Source organism: Phycodurus eques, chromosome 10 (genome assembly GCF_024500275.1).
Source record: "Phycodurus eques isolate BA_2022a chromosome 10, UOR_Pequ_1.1, whole genome shotgun sequence".
Lineage (NCBI taxonomy): Eukaryota > Metazoa > Chordata > Actinopteri > Syngnathiformes > Syngnathidae > Phycodurus > Phycodurus eques.
Window position 1 is genome coordinate 21,323,436 of NC_084534.1, and position 12,295 is coordinate 21,335,730.

The 12,295-nt window shown below is 40.0% G+C and overlaps 1 protein-coding gene across 5 annotated transcripts in view; it reads left to right on the forward strand.

The window, feature by feature from the left end:
• bsnb (bassoon (presynaptic cytomatrix protein) b) overlaps nt 1–12,295 on the forward strand; it is a 64,167-nt gene that overhangs the window by 27,657 nt on the left and 24,215 nt on the right. The window lies entirely within an intron of this gene.

Below are 12,295 nucleotides of genomic sequence, written 5' to 3' on the forward strand. Positions count from 1 at the left end.
ACAATGTCTTGAAAATATGTTCGAGTAGAAAGACTGGAATGGCAAAACAAAAGTATAAATCTTGCATTTCAGATTACACAGGACTATTCAAAAATTCTACACATGGGATGTTTAATCCACAAAGAACTCTACGATAGAATTCATTGTGTGCCTCAGCTATAGACAGGAAGTGGTGTCCAGCAGTGACTGTTTCCTGTTGAGATTATGTGGCAACCTGCACAGATGGCATGCTGCTTTGGTGGCTTAAATGACGGTCACTCTCATATCTGGGATCTTGGCGTTTGACAATAAACTGAAGTTACATAGATTTCATCGAAACCGCTATAACTGTATATCAATGTGCTGCTCTTCAAAGCTTAATAATGATAATTACAATAATAACATAACATTTAATATTGTATAGTAGATGAAAACTCCAATTCCAGTGAAGTTGGGACTAAAAACTAAATACAACAATTTGCAAATTCTTTTCAACCTCTATTCAACTGAATACACAACAAAGACAATATATTTAATGTTCCAACTGACAAACTATTGTTTTTTTTTGTAAATATTCAATAATTTTGAATTTGATTCTTGCCACACGTTTTAAAAATGCTTGCATGATTACCACTGTGTTACATCACCTTTCCTTTTAACAACACTCAATAAGCGTTTGGGAACTTTGGACACTAATTGTTGAAGCTTTGTAGGTGGAATTCTTTCCCATTCTTGCTTGATGTACAACTTCAGTTGCTCAACAGTGCGGGGTGTTCGATGTCATATTTTGCGCTTCATAATGCGCCGCACATTTACAATGGGAGTCCGGTCTGGACTGCTAGGTTGAAAAGGATTTGCAAATTGTTGTATTCTGTTTTTATTAACTTCATTAGAACTAGAGTTTGTAGCTTAGTAATAATTTTAACTATTTTAGTTCCTTTGAATACATGCATTTGTGTGAGCTGTATTGTTTTGCCTTCTTGTAAACTTGTGGGTGAAAGGAAATTGATAAGTGAGAGGAAAATGCAGAAGTAGCACATTTTGATACTTGCGCATGCATTTTTGTGTGCCTGATTCTGCTAAGCCTCCTGCAGCAAGCAGTTCATTTTTCACAAGATGTTTCCGAAGTCAGCCTCCACCTGTTCCCAGCTCTGGCTGCAAAAGCATCTCTTTTGATGAATGACTATCCAAGAAGCATATAGAACTTAAAGTACCAATCCCTCCCCCATCCTTTTGCAGTGGTGTTTTATGCCTCTGCCATACTTCTCTTACCTTAAGAGTGAACGTGTCGCAGCGCCGCCTGCAAGGGACTTCAGCATTGGGTTAATCACCTTTTCAGGACTCATCATCTTCAAGGCCTGGTGGCTATGCTAACGAGTTTTAGCGATGCTCCGGGGACCCCTGGCAGCGGCGTGTCTATTCTCGCTGTCAGACCACAGAGGTGGGCTAGAGCACTCCTCCCACCCTTGCTTCTGGGTCCTCCTGTCTCAACACATCATTTCACCCGCCTGATGGGTGTACACACTCCCTCCTCTCTGCAGCACCCCAGGCAAGCAACTACTTCCTAATGCGGACATTAGGGAGGAAGCGGGGTTAGTTTTGAGTGTGCTCTGTGCTCTTAGCTCAGAGGCCGCAAACACTAAAAGGCATGCAACACAAATTTTGAGATTATAGAACGGAGGTGTGTGGTTGTATGTCAGTGGATAGGCAGCCAGAGGGAGAGCTCTGATGAAAGGGTCAGGAGATTGACAGACAAAATGAAAGAGATAAAGCTCACTGATCGCTCACATATTACATTTAACCCCTTGCTAATCTCGCTGTGCTGCAGCTGTCGGGCAGCTGACCAGATCAGTTAGCGAGGGGCCGACTGTTGCTCTGAGCTGTGGCCTGACAACAATAAAATGGCAGGCAAAAGTTAGATGAGGACATTTTGCTCAGTTAGCGATGGCCAACCCACTGCCTCCATGTAGCGGAAACTCTTCAGCTTCACTGTCTGCAAAGTTCACTGCCTCAAGCAAGTGCAATGTACTTAATGGAGTCACTGTTGGTTGCGTGTTTGAATGGTGGATACTGAGTCTGTCTCAAAGGCATTTTGGGATTTGTTTTCTTGAGACGTCCATTGAATATTTGCAGATTGGTAATTGAGGCAATTGTCAGTCTGCTTGTTCTTTCTCTTGAGGGAATACCACCTGTCAAGTATTGTTTGCGGTCCTTTAAGGCTCTTAAATGCTGTTTTGCCCCCAAGCTGCCTGTATCTATGAAGCCAGTTATTTTTTTCTTATCTTTAGAACAACTGTGCATATTTCAGAGAGATAGATAGATTACACAGAAGCAGCATTGTATCGAAATGTGATGTCAGATGTACATTTTCTGTTTGGTGCCAGCAATTTTAAAATGTAATCAAATCAGATATACAACAAAGTCCACTTGAGTCCTAAAAATTTATAATGAAGGAATCGTTCGCATAACCCTAACACTAATTCTAGTGGTTTTTAAAGCAATAAATGACTGCAACCGTGAAATCTGTCTCTGGAATAGTAAACACGAGGAAATCTTTCACAGTGCTTTCACCAAATAATAATCACCACGCTAGACTTGCTACGGTAGTTGTCAAATGCACACAGGTGTCGGGAGCAATAAGAACCTAGCTTGAACATGTCAAATTGGTATCCAAATATTTTGTTGTTGCAACAGTGAATGAGTCAGCTAGCACACTGGTGATAGTCTACAAGTTACGGAAGAATATAAAGAAGAGTACATGACTTGTGCTACGAGGTTAGTTGTAAAAGCTCGCCTAATATAAAAACAAGGCTGATTAACGTGTCCTGGGGACACACACATGTGCCAAGACACGCCTGTTTGGACGCATCTGCCCACCACAACATACGATTGGTTTGCAGCTTTAATAACAATGAGATAAGCGGATAGAGATTTGGCCTACGGTAATATAGAAAAAGCAAACTTGAGTCTTTCATCTTATTGCGTCGCCATGGGACAATAAGAACTACCCGTGCTCTGATGTTACTGACAAACTACATAATTATTGACAGGTGCTTACGCCTCATTTATTCAGCCACATTCTCTTATCTCACTGCCATTTAGCTTGAATGTTACTTAAAGCTGAAAAGGTGGCGAACAGAGAATGACTCAGGCAATGTGATCGCATGATCAATGAGGTAGTTGCATTCATAATAATAAGCTGCATTGGCTGCTTTTTAAAGATTGCAGACGAACAAACAAACATAGATATTTATATATATATAAATAGCTAAGTTGGGCCAAAGATTCAGACTTCCTTTGAACGATTGAAGTGGAAAATGGGATTGTTGTTTTCACTTAGTTGATGAATGAATGTGGCGCCGGTGAGACTACCGTTATGAGAGAATTTAGTTGTACTGTCAAATTGGAGTTAAGAATTGTGGTATGGATGCCCATATAGAATAACAAATATATGCTGTTTCCTAGGAAACTGAGACTAATGTACAGTCCTAACAGTTCCACTTGCAATTGTGTTCCTCTAGATATCTGTCTTTCATTAGTGTGTGGTGATGATAAATGCCCCCTGCTGAGGTGGGACACCCTTAAGACTCTGGCTGGGCTGCGTGCAGAAAAGAGGCAACTGGTGCCCCTTCCTGAATCAATTTGATGTCGACATGATGAATAAACAAAGAACAGAAAAAAATCCCCACCTCGCGTTCCTCAAGTCCTGCAGGGAAAGGAAACACACACAAACAAAGCTTGACACACACTTAATGATAAATGACTGTTCATTGCCTTGCAACAACACACTCTGTCCGAAAGATGATCGGTTCCATTCAGAAAAAGTGATATTGTGCGAATCTTGAAACTGCACTTGAAAAATGTTGTTTTACTGAATTGCAATATTAGAACCGCAATGTAACTCATTTGCATCTGAAAGGATTTATGATCCCCATAACCCCAATACTCCCCTGTCCTATTTTCTCTGTTTCTGAAAATACAACATTCTAAACAATCTTGTGGTTTACAGCAGTATACACGATCTGTCATTATAAATAAACCAGTAGAATAGAATTTGACTCCATTGCCATATTTGTTCTTATATAAGCCTAACATCAGGTGAAAATATATAATCATTTGCAGGGTGTGCAAGTTTTCCAAATGCTAGCAAGATTTGAATCTAGCCTCCTTTCATGTCCCCCGACTCGTTCTCACGCCGTCTCCTCGCGTGTCTGCACAAAGAAACGCCCCCAGCTTACTCAACAGAAAGAACCAGAAAGACAGTGGCTCATCGTGCTCGGAGGACAAATGTTTGACAGACTGTTTGGTCACGCTTCCTGTCTGTGCATCCGCTGATTGGTTATACTCGTCCTGTCGTGCTCAGTTGTATAATAATAATTCAAATTAAATTAGGGGCATTAGATGGGGCCAGAGAGGGATGATTTTTCAAAAGATAATTTGAATAATATTCTGCTGTCAGGTCACAGAGACAGTTTTAACATATGTGATAAAAAGTGTTGTTGTTGTTTTTTTAACTGCAATTGCAGTTTGAACTGCCATACAATGTTGCAATATCACTATTCATATGAGTTCAAATGTACCAATGTTTGTGCAATCCAAGCATGCTAACATCCCAGATAATTTTCCCAATGTCATCAGGATCCCTGTCATGTTGTCGTTTATCTCCAAGCATAGTTCTACAAAATACGGTATATTAAAACATAATCATTTAATCTGTGTTTTCATGCACGTATCCACACAAGACACTTGCTGCTAGTCAGAAAGTTGCTCAGATCCCTGCAAGAGTGGCTTATCGAAAATTCACCTGTTGATATAAATGAAAGCATATTGTACATTCTGTATTGTATAATGGCTTGGCGATGCATCCTCTGAATTTACTACCATATTTCATACCACATTCATGACAAATGAGTCTGGTCATGCTGCATAGAAGTGACTGTAACTGGGCTTGAGTGCTGCTTGTTCTGTGGATGATCCTTCATTTCCGCTCTAATCCACAGGCCTGAGCACGTGTTCCCATTGAAGGAGTCGAGGGGGATTGACCTATATACCTGCTGACTCTGACCGACCTGTCACAGCTGCGGCGTGGCGTGGCACAGACTGGCACACTCCTGTGACATGTGCTCGTTCACGCTTCGCACTGCGCACTCGGTAGTCGTAAACCGCTGTTCATTCAGACTGCGCTTGATGCAGTTACAATGATTAAAAAAAGCTTTTGGGGAGAGTTTCCTTACACTTGACTGCTCGGCAAAATATCATAGGATTGAACTGCAAATCTAAAGCAGTATGAGACTTTCTGCCCTTAATTGCAACGTTATCTGCAGCACCCTTGCATGTTGTGTTTCAGGGTTATTCTGTGCCCTTCTTGTGGTATCGAATGCTTATGCTGACTGAGCCAAGCATATTTTCAACTCACCCTAACCTCATCCCCAGTTCACCCTCTTAACACCTGCCTTGGGAAGTGTGTCTATGTTCATACGTTAGTTCTACTGACCTGCTCTCCTTCACTTGATAAATTAATTATGACCTCCTGTGAGGTATGGTTCATGGCTCATTATTCTCTCTGACACAAATGTGAAGGATTATTTTGAGTTGCAGCTATTATGAAAGTTATTGCCATCGTTGTTTGAATGCTATTTTCGTAGCTTTAAAGTCCCTGTAAAGTGAAAATAAATGTTAACAACCCTACCAAATGTAAATATTTAAAAAAAATTGCCAAGTGTATAAAATGAGAATTGAAAATTGTGAAAAATCAAGCCATTTCTGTCCTCTCAAACACTGCAGGCATGTCCACTGAATGCACTGAAACCACTTCCCGCTCAGCTGTCATCTTTCAATCAAATACAACTGCTCTGACATTAAAAAAAAAAGAAAAAAAAAAAAAGAATGCTACCTCATTGAGCAAATTACTTAGTGGAGCTCAAGAGTCCAAAGCAAACGTGGTGAAGTAGCATCTAGCTGTTGTGCTGCACACAAATAGAATCAGTTGCCAACAGAATTGACATCCCCCGCAAGTGTGAATGTTTTTAAGTTAAGGTTAAAACATTTTTTTTCTTAAACTTTGTTTCTCTAAACTTTATTTTTTCTCATGCTTTTTAGAGCATTTCCACTTTTAAATGATCTTTCTTGCACTGTACATTGTTTTTTTTGTATTTTTTATTCTTCTTCATGTTCAATATTTTTAAGCTTATATTTTTCATTGTTTTGTAATGCTTATAATCATGTAAAGCACATTAAGTTATCTTGTGTATCAAATGCGCTAAATCAATAAATTTGCTTCGCTTTGCTTTGCTTTGCTTTATGCCTACACATCCCCACAAAACCTCCGCTGACTGAAGTAGATCCCACTGGGTCGTCGCAGGGTTAGCCTGTTGTAAAAAAACAAAGTCAGTGAGATAGGCACCAGTTCACCCATAACCCTAATGAGAACACATAGTATAGAAAATAGTTGGATAGATGAACCCAATATTGTGTGTGCTGATCATAAGCTCACAGAAGTGAGCTTTAATGCACAGAATCCATCTGCATCTTTTAATACTTGGTGTAACTTCTGCCTTAGTAAAACAAAGGCAGAAAATCATTGTATGGTATTTGGTATAACAATACTTTGGTTATAACCTGTGATTTTTTTTGTTTAAATGTCAAGTTTTAATTTCCACTGATGCAACACTAAACACAAACCAATGTGTTTCAGGCAGAGGAGAATTTTTTTTTCCCTGTCCAGTTCTCGTTGTGAACAGCTAAAATGTTTATTCTTACTGAGATATGCCAGTACGTTAAATGACAGCTGACATTTCTTGTTTTCAGTTTGCAGTCTGGTTATTGGCAGAACGCCCACGCGAGGGGGGCCTGACTCTTGCTGTGACTTGACTAACAGTAGGAGGGCAACACTGAGGTTGTAGCTTCCTCTCAGTATCTGTGCCTACAGTTGCCTACCTTGTCCAAGTGTGCTTGTCCTCTTTAAGCTTTCATTTGCAAACTTTATATGGCTTGTAGTTTCCTATTGGCTACTTGGTTGTTTGTGCTTTGTATTTAATCTATTTGGTGTTTATTGTATTATACTGATTAGTGAGACAATAACCCACCACACATTAGGCAATTAGCCTGTAAGAAACATCATTCTTGTGGATTTAATGTTTCATTTTCAAACCTGTGATTCGGCTTGCTCGTCGTTCTGGGTGTACAATCTGAATACTTGTTAAATATTTCCTCCATGGTGTGCAGCATTACATAATTTTGTTGAATATGTAACTGCTACGACGGAACTGACGTGTGCGGACACAATGCATTTGTGCACCTAATTAGATGGGTGCCCTCTGGTAGCACATATGCAAAGACAAACGCAGATGCACACCAGCGTATGTGACTTCTCGTGGCTGTAGTGTCTCAGCAAGAATCCAATGGGAGCTGGGATCAATCTGTGAGAATGGGATCAATCTCTCTGACCTTTTCCGTGTGATAACCTGCAGTGTTCAATCTCTCATTATTTTGATAATAAAAGGGCAGCTTTTATTCGGCTGCGAGTCGCCTGGAGGGAGCATCGCCTCGCCCCTGTGGTGGTGTTCACTTTCGACTTTTGTCTCTCATACCAGCAACCACGTTCTGCTTTGTCAACTGAATTTCATAAAGCCTCCAACTGAATTTACATTTGCTATTGCATCACATTGCCGCCACAGAATAAATGCTGCCCTTTTTTTTACAATTCAAATCATAAATTAGGCTCGGCCTCCATCTGCCTACAGCGTTTAAGCTCATTTTCTGGATATACGGTGTATTTATCTGCTGCAGAGACGTATGACTGTGAAAAAATGCAAGTCAAGCCTCACAATACCCCAGACAATATACGGATGTACATTGCTGTATTTTAAACATTGCGTCTTTGTGTAAAATTACAACATACAGTATAATGGTAAGTGGTCAATACAAAACTAACCAGAGTTAATAATACAGAAAAAAATTGCTGCCTCAGTTTTACTTTCGCCAATGAGGATACGGTACAGTTATATTGTGTTTTGTTAACTCCCCTAAGGAAGAACCGGTAATCATTTTAGATGAAGTTTGAGGATCTGGCTAAAAATTGAGATCCAGTATCATTTCACACTTGAATACAAATTTTATTTGACAATTTCCTCTATTTACGTCACTGATGGTGTAGTGGTACACTCGCTTGACTTTGGTGCGGGCAGCGTGGGTTCAGTTCCCACTCAGTGACGGCGCGAATGGTTGTCTGTGTCTATATGTGCCCTGCGACTGACTGGCGACCAGCTGGGATAGGCTCCAGCTCCCTGTGACCCTAACCAGGATAAGCGGTGTTGAAAATGGATGGATGGATGGATGGATTTCCTCTATTTCTCAGTGAAGCTTCAAGAACCCGTATTGATAGAGCTCAAGCACCCTTCATTCAAAGAAGCTATTGCTCTGTGAATGAATCAGCAAGACACAGGGTAGAAGGTTGATGAGAACAGGTAGACACAATAACTAAATGAGAACACAAGACATGAAAAACATGGAACACAGAAAAACATGAAACAAAACTAAACACAACCCAAACCAAAACACAGACCATGACAATACAGGCATTATTTTTGTGTTCATGCTAGAAGGAAGGACTACAATCACTGAGGCAAGTTCAGAGTGTTTTACTAACAGCAGTGGTTAACTTTTATTTGCTTTTATGATGGTTATAAATGTTAAAATGTTACATTGAACGGTGTTTCCAAGTCTTTATTGAGCCAAGGGACAGATTTGACATTAGAATAATCTCAAACAACAAAGTCACGAAATAGTGTCTACTGATCTGATAGCTGATGTCATCTGAATTTACTGACTCAGTGTGAAATCTGGGTCTGTTTGGTTGAACACAAAGCTTTTATTCTGTTGTATGAATGGCGACAGATAAATACGCAGGTTTATTGTACCCTCTGCTATCTAGCAGGGTACAAATGAATTGTTCTGCCTGTCACGATACATCACTAGATAGATTAACAAAGATACATTATTTGATGTAAATAAATGATAAGTATACCAATAAAGGGAAATTAGATAATGATGATCTCTTGTAGCACATTGTCATGGCATAGTTGTTGGGAATCACTGATGGAAAATGGCCAAATTAACATGTATAGCTTGATTGGTAATAATTCATTAATTTAGCTGGAAAAAGCGCCTAAAAGCTGAAAAATACACCTCTATATTAATTTGTTACACTTTGACAGCAAAATGTTCTATCGAATGGGCGCGTCCAAATTGGTCGCTAATCATTGAAGTGACGTCACTGTATTTTGATAAGCCCATAATACATATATGCTATCATCAACAGATAGTGAGCTAAAATGGTAAAAGGATGTTCTTAATGACAAACTGATGCTGATGTTTCAGTGGATAGTAACAGGCACTACAGGTTTCACAACTTAATGGACAGATTAGTGTGTATCTTGTCAGCTGCATCTGAGTTCCAGTTGAGAGCCAAGGTGAAGTACACTCTCCAGTTAGCAGACAAGTTAACCTCCTGCCATTTAACGAGGTTACCAATTCACTAACAAGATGATCCCACTAACAGGCTGCTGCCTGCCCGCGCGCACACCCGCACACACCCTCACACCCACCCACCCACCCACCCACACACACACACGGTAAGCCCACACACAAATGCACACTAACGCAAAAGTCAAGTGGATTACAGTTATTAGCAACAAGTGATACATTCCACCATTTTTCCAACTTTAGTAGGTTTAGCTGGACTTTATTAACACCTCAGGTGTTGTAATGGTTCGGCACTTTACTTGGGGAACATCAAAGTGAGTTGTTTGCTTGGGTGTTAGAGGACTATGTCCGAAACAAATCCTGCTTTACAGCAGCTTGATTTTCTGCACCCAGTGTGGGAGGAGGTGGGAAGCGCGGCACATATTCCGCACCTCCATACCAGCTAAAGCACTCCACATGAATAATTTGCTACTCTCAGATCCAGTTTGGTCTTCTCATATCTCCACTTCACATTTTGATGATTCACGAGGAACTTTGGTTTGGCATCTCAGGGATATGGAGGCATTTGTGTCTTAATTACATTGACGCTACTTTAATGCACAAGTTACTAGAACCTATAAAATGTTGGATGCTGAAAGTGAGTATTTCTGGGAAGATGATGTCATCGGGATGTACTGAACCCACACGACACCATTACTGTAGCATGTATTGCGTGTGGGTCACAAGTGAGCTCTTAGTGAAGCAGGTTTCATAATGTGAAGATGTTGTGAAAGGGGTGTGGTGTTGGGTAAGGTTGTTTCATCAAATATATGACACAGTGTACCTTTACTAATCACAATCATATTTGCAGTGACTCACCAGCATTTCTACGCAGCATTTTATTTTATTTTTTTTTATGTGTGAAAGGACCAGCACAGATGGTTGGTTCTGAGAGTGCACCTGTTTATATATAGCTTCTCAGTAGAGCACTTGAGAGAGAAGAAAACAAAGCAAGTCTGTCTGTTTGGCCTGTCAGTTGCTCCATCAGAATCAGAATTTTAATGATTAAAGAAATCCCCAAGTACATAAAATGAGGCTTGTAAATTGTGAAAGATCAAATTGTTCTCTCCGCTCTCAAACGCTGTGGGCGTGTCCCATGAATGCACTGAAACCACACCCTGCGCAACTGTTAACCTATCAATCAAACCCCAGACATCTTTCTTATGCCCACACATCCCCACATGTTTGAGCCGCAAAAATATATCCGCTTGAAGCCTCTGGTGGCTGGAATATATCCCACCGCTTTCTGCGGCGCAAGAAGCAGCGCTAGCTACCAGCTGGCTTGCGAGCTGGGGTTCGTCTTGACCGGCAGACGGCTGGCGGGCTTGTCGGCAGCATTACCTCCTCACTTGGGGTTTTGTCGGTGTGAGGATCCACACAGCAAAGCCATTTCAGTGAAAGTTTTTTTAAACATCCAAAAATCTGAAAAACTGAAATGGTGAAAAACTGTTGAAAGCTATAGCTCCACAATACAGTACAACACAGTTCTCAGTCCTTGCAGCTTTTCAGCAATTATGTTAAAAGACGTATAATGTACAGTATTTAGAAACAAATCTCTGAATTCACTTACAAGGGTCTTTAAAGAAAGCTAAACATATAGCACATTACAAAACTCATCAGAACATTTACACTTGAACCACGACACTATCAGTGACTACCAGGCTGTGTACACCCCAATTTCTGTATTAAATAAAGATTTTACAGACATTGTAAACAGCAAAAACCACACACCATAGGAATCACACAGCAGATTTTATCGTCAATAAAGTGACGATGAATTATTTGTAATGTGTATGTTGTTTAAATCACCAGCTATCATTAAGAAGACTCTCAGATAAAGCTGGTACAGTTAAGCATGATATGAATATGAAAGGCAGATCTGTGTTTCAAACAAAGTGAACAAGACAGCGGTTGCTCGGTGTAACAGATTTGAACACAGAAACGCCACTATGTACTTTTATTGCAGCTTTCATGCGCAGGACCGTTAATCTCCTTGTACTTTCAGGCGAATGACTGCAGAGTAAATTCTTACAACAAAGTGCATGATGTTTTTGTTTTCTGATCTGCAAGTACATTATTGTTCGTTCTTTTGTCCTTTTAAACTGTTTCATGTCAACGTCTATGCTGTTCACAATAGTAGTTTTGACTATTCAACAACCAAGCAATGGAAAAATATTATATCTTTTTGCAATAGTAGTGACATTTGCTACAGACATTTCATTACCAAAAGGGTCTTGAAATGATGCCAATCAATGTGGTTAATATCTTCCTACTGACTGAATGCCTGCCAGCCTCGACTAATTTTTTGTGTTGCTTGTTTTGCTTGAAATGTAGATTTTTCTTCAACGTCCAAAGCTCATTGAATACTCGATACAGTTTTTTGCCATGTGAGGAAAATGTCAGACTAATGTGTTTGAGTACTGTATTCGAGAAAGTAATTCCCCTAATATAATTTAATGCAACGATGTCATCTAAAACATCCATTAAATATTGACAATAGTCCATTTTGTGTCATCAACCGGCTGAAAAATGAGATGTGTTACTTTTGTTATGCAAGTCTTACCAGGCTGCCTCTTCAGACCTCAGGCAAAGATGATCCTTTTAGAAACAGAGAGCAAGGTTACAAATACGGTGCTGCCGTCTCTCATTTCATCTTTCATAACCTGTAATATAACCATGACCATCCCATTTCATTGAGCTGCCTCATCGATCTGCTGCATTGACCTGATATCCAATCTGTGTATTTTCAATTTGCTTTATGTGAAGGTTTTTCACCTAGCCCTTTAGCTGTGTC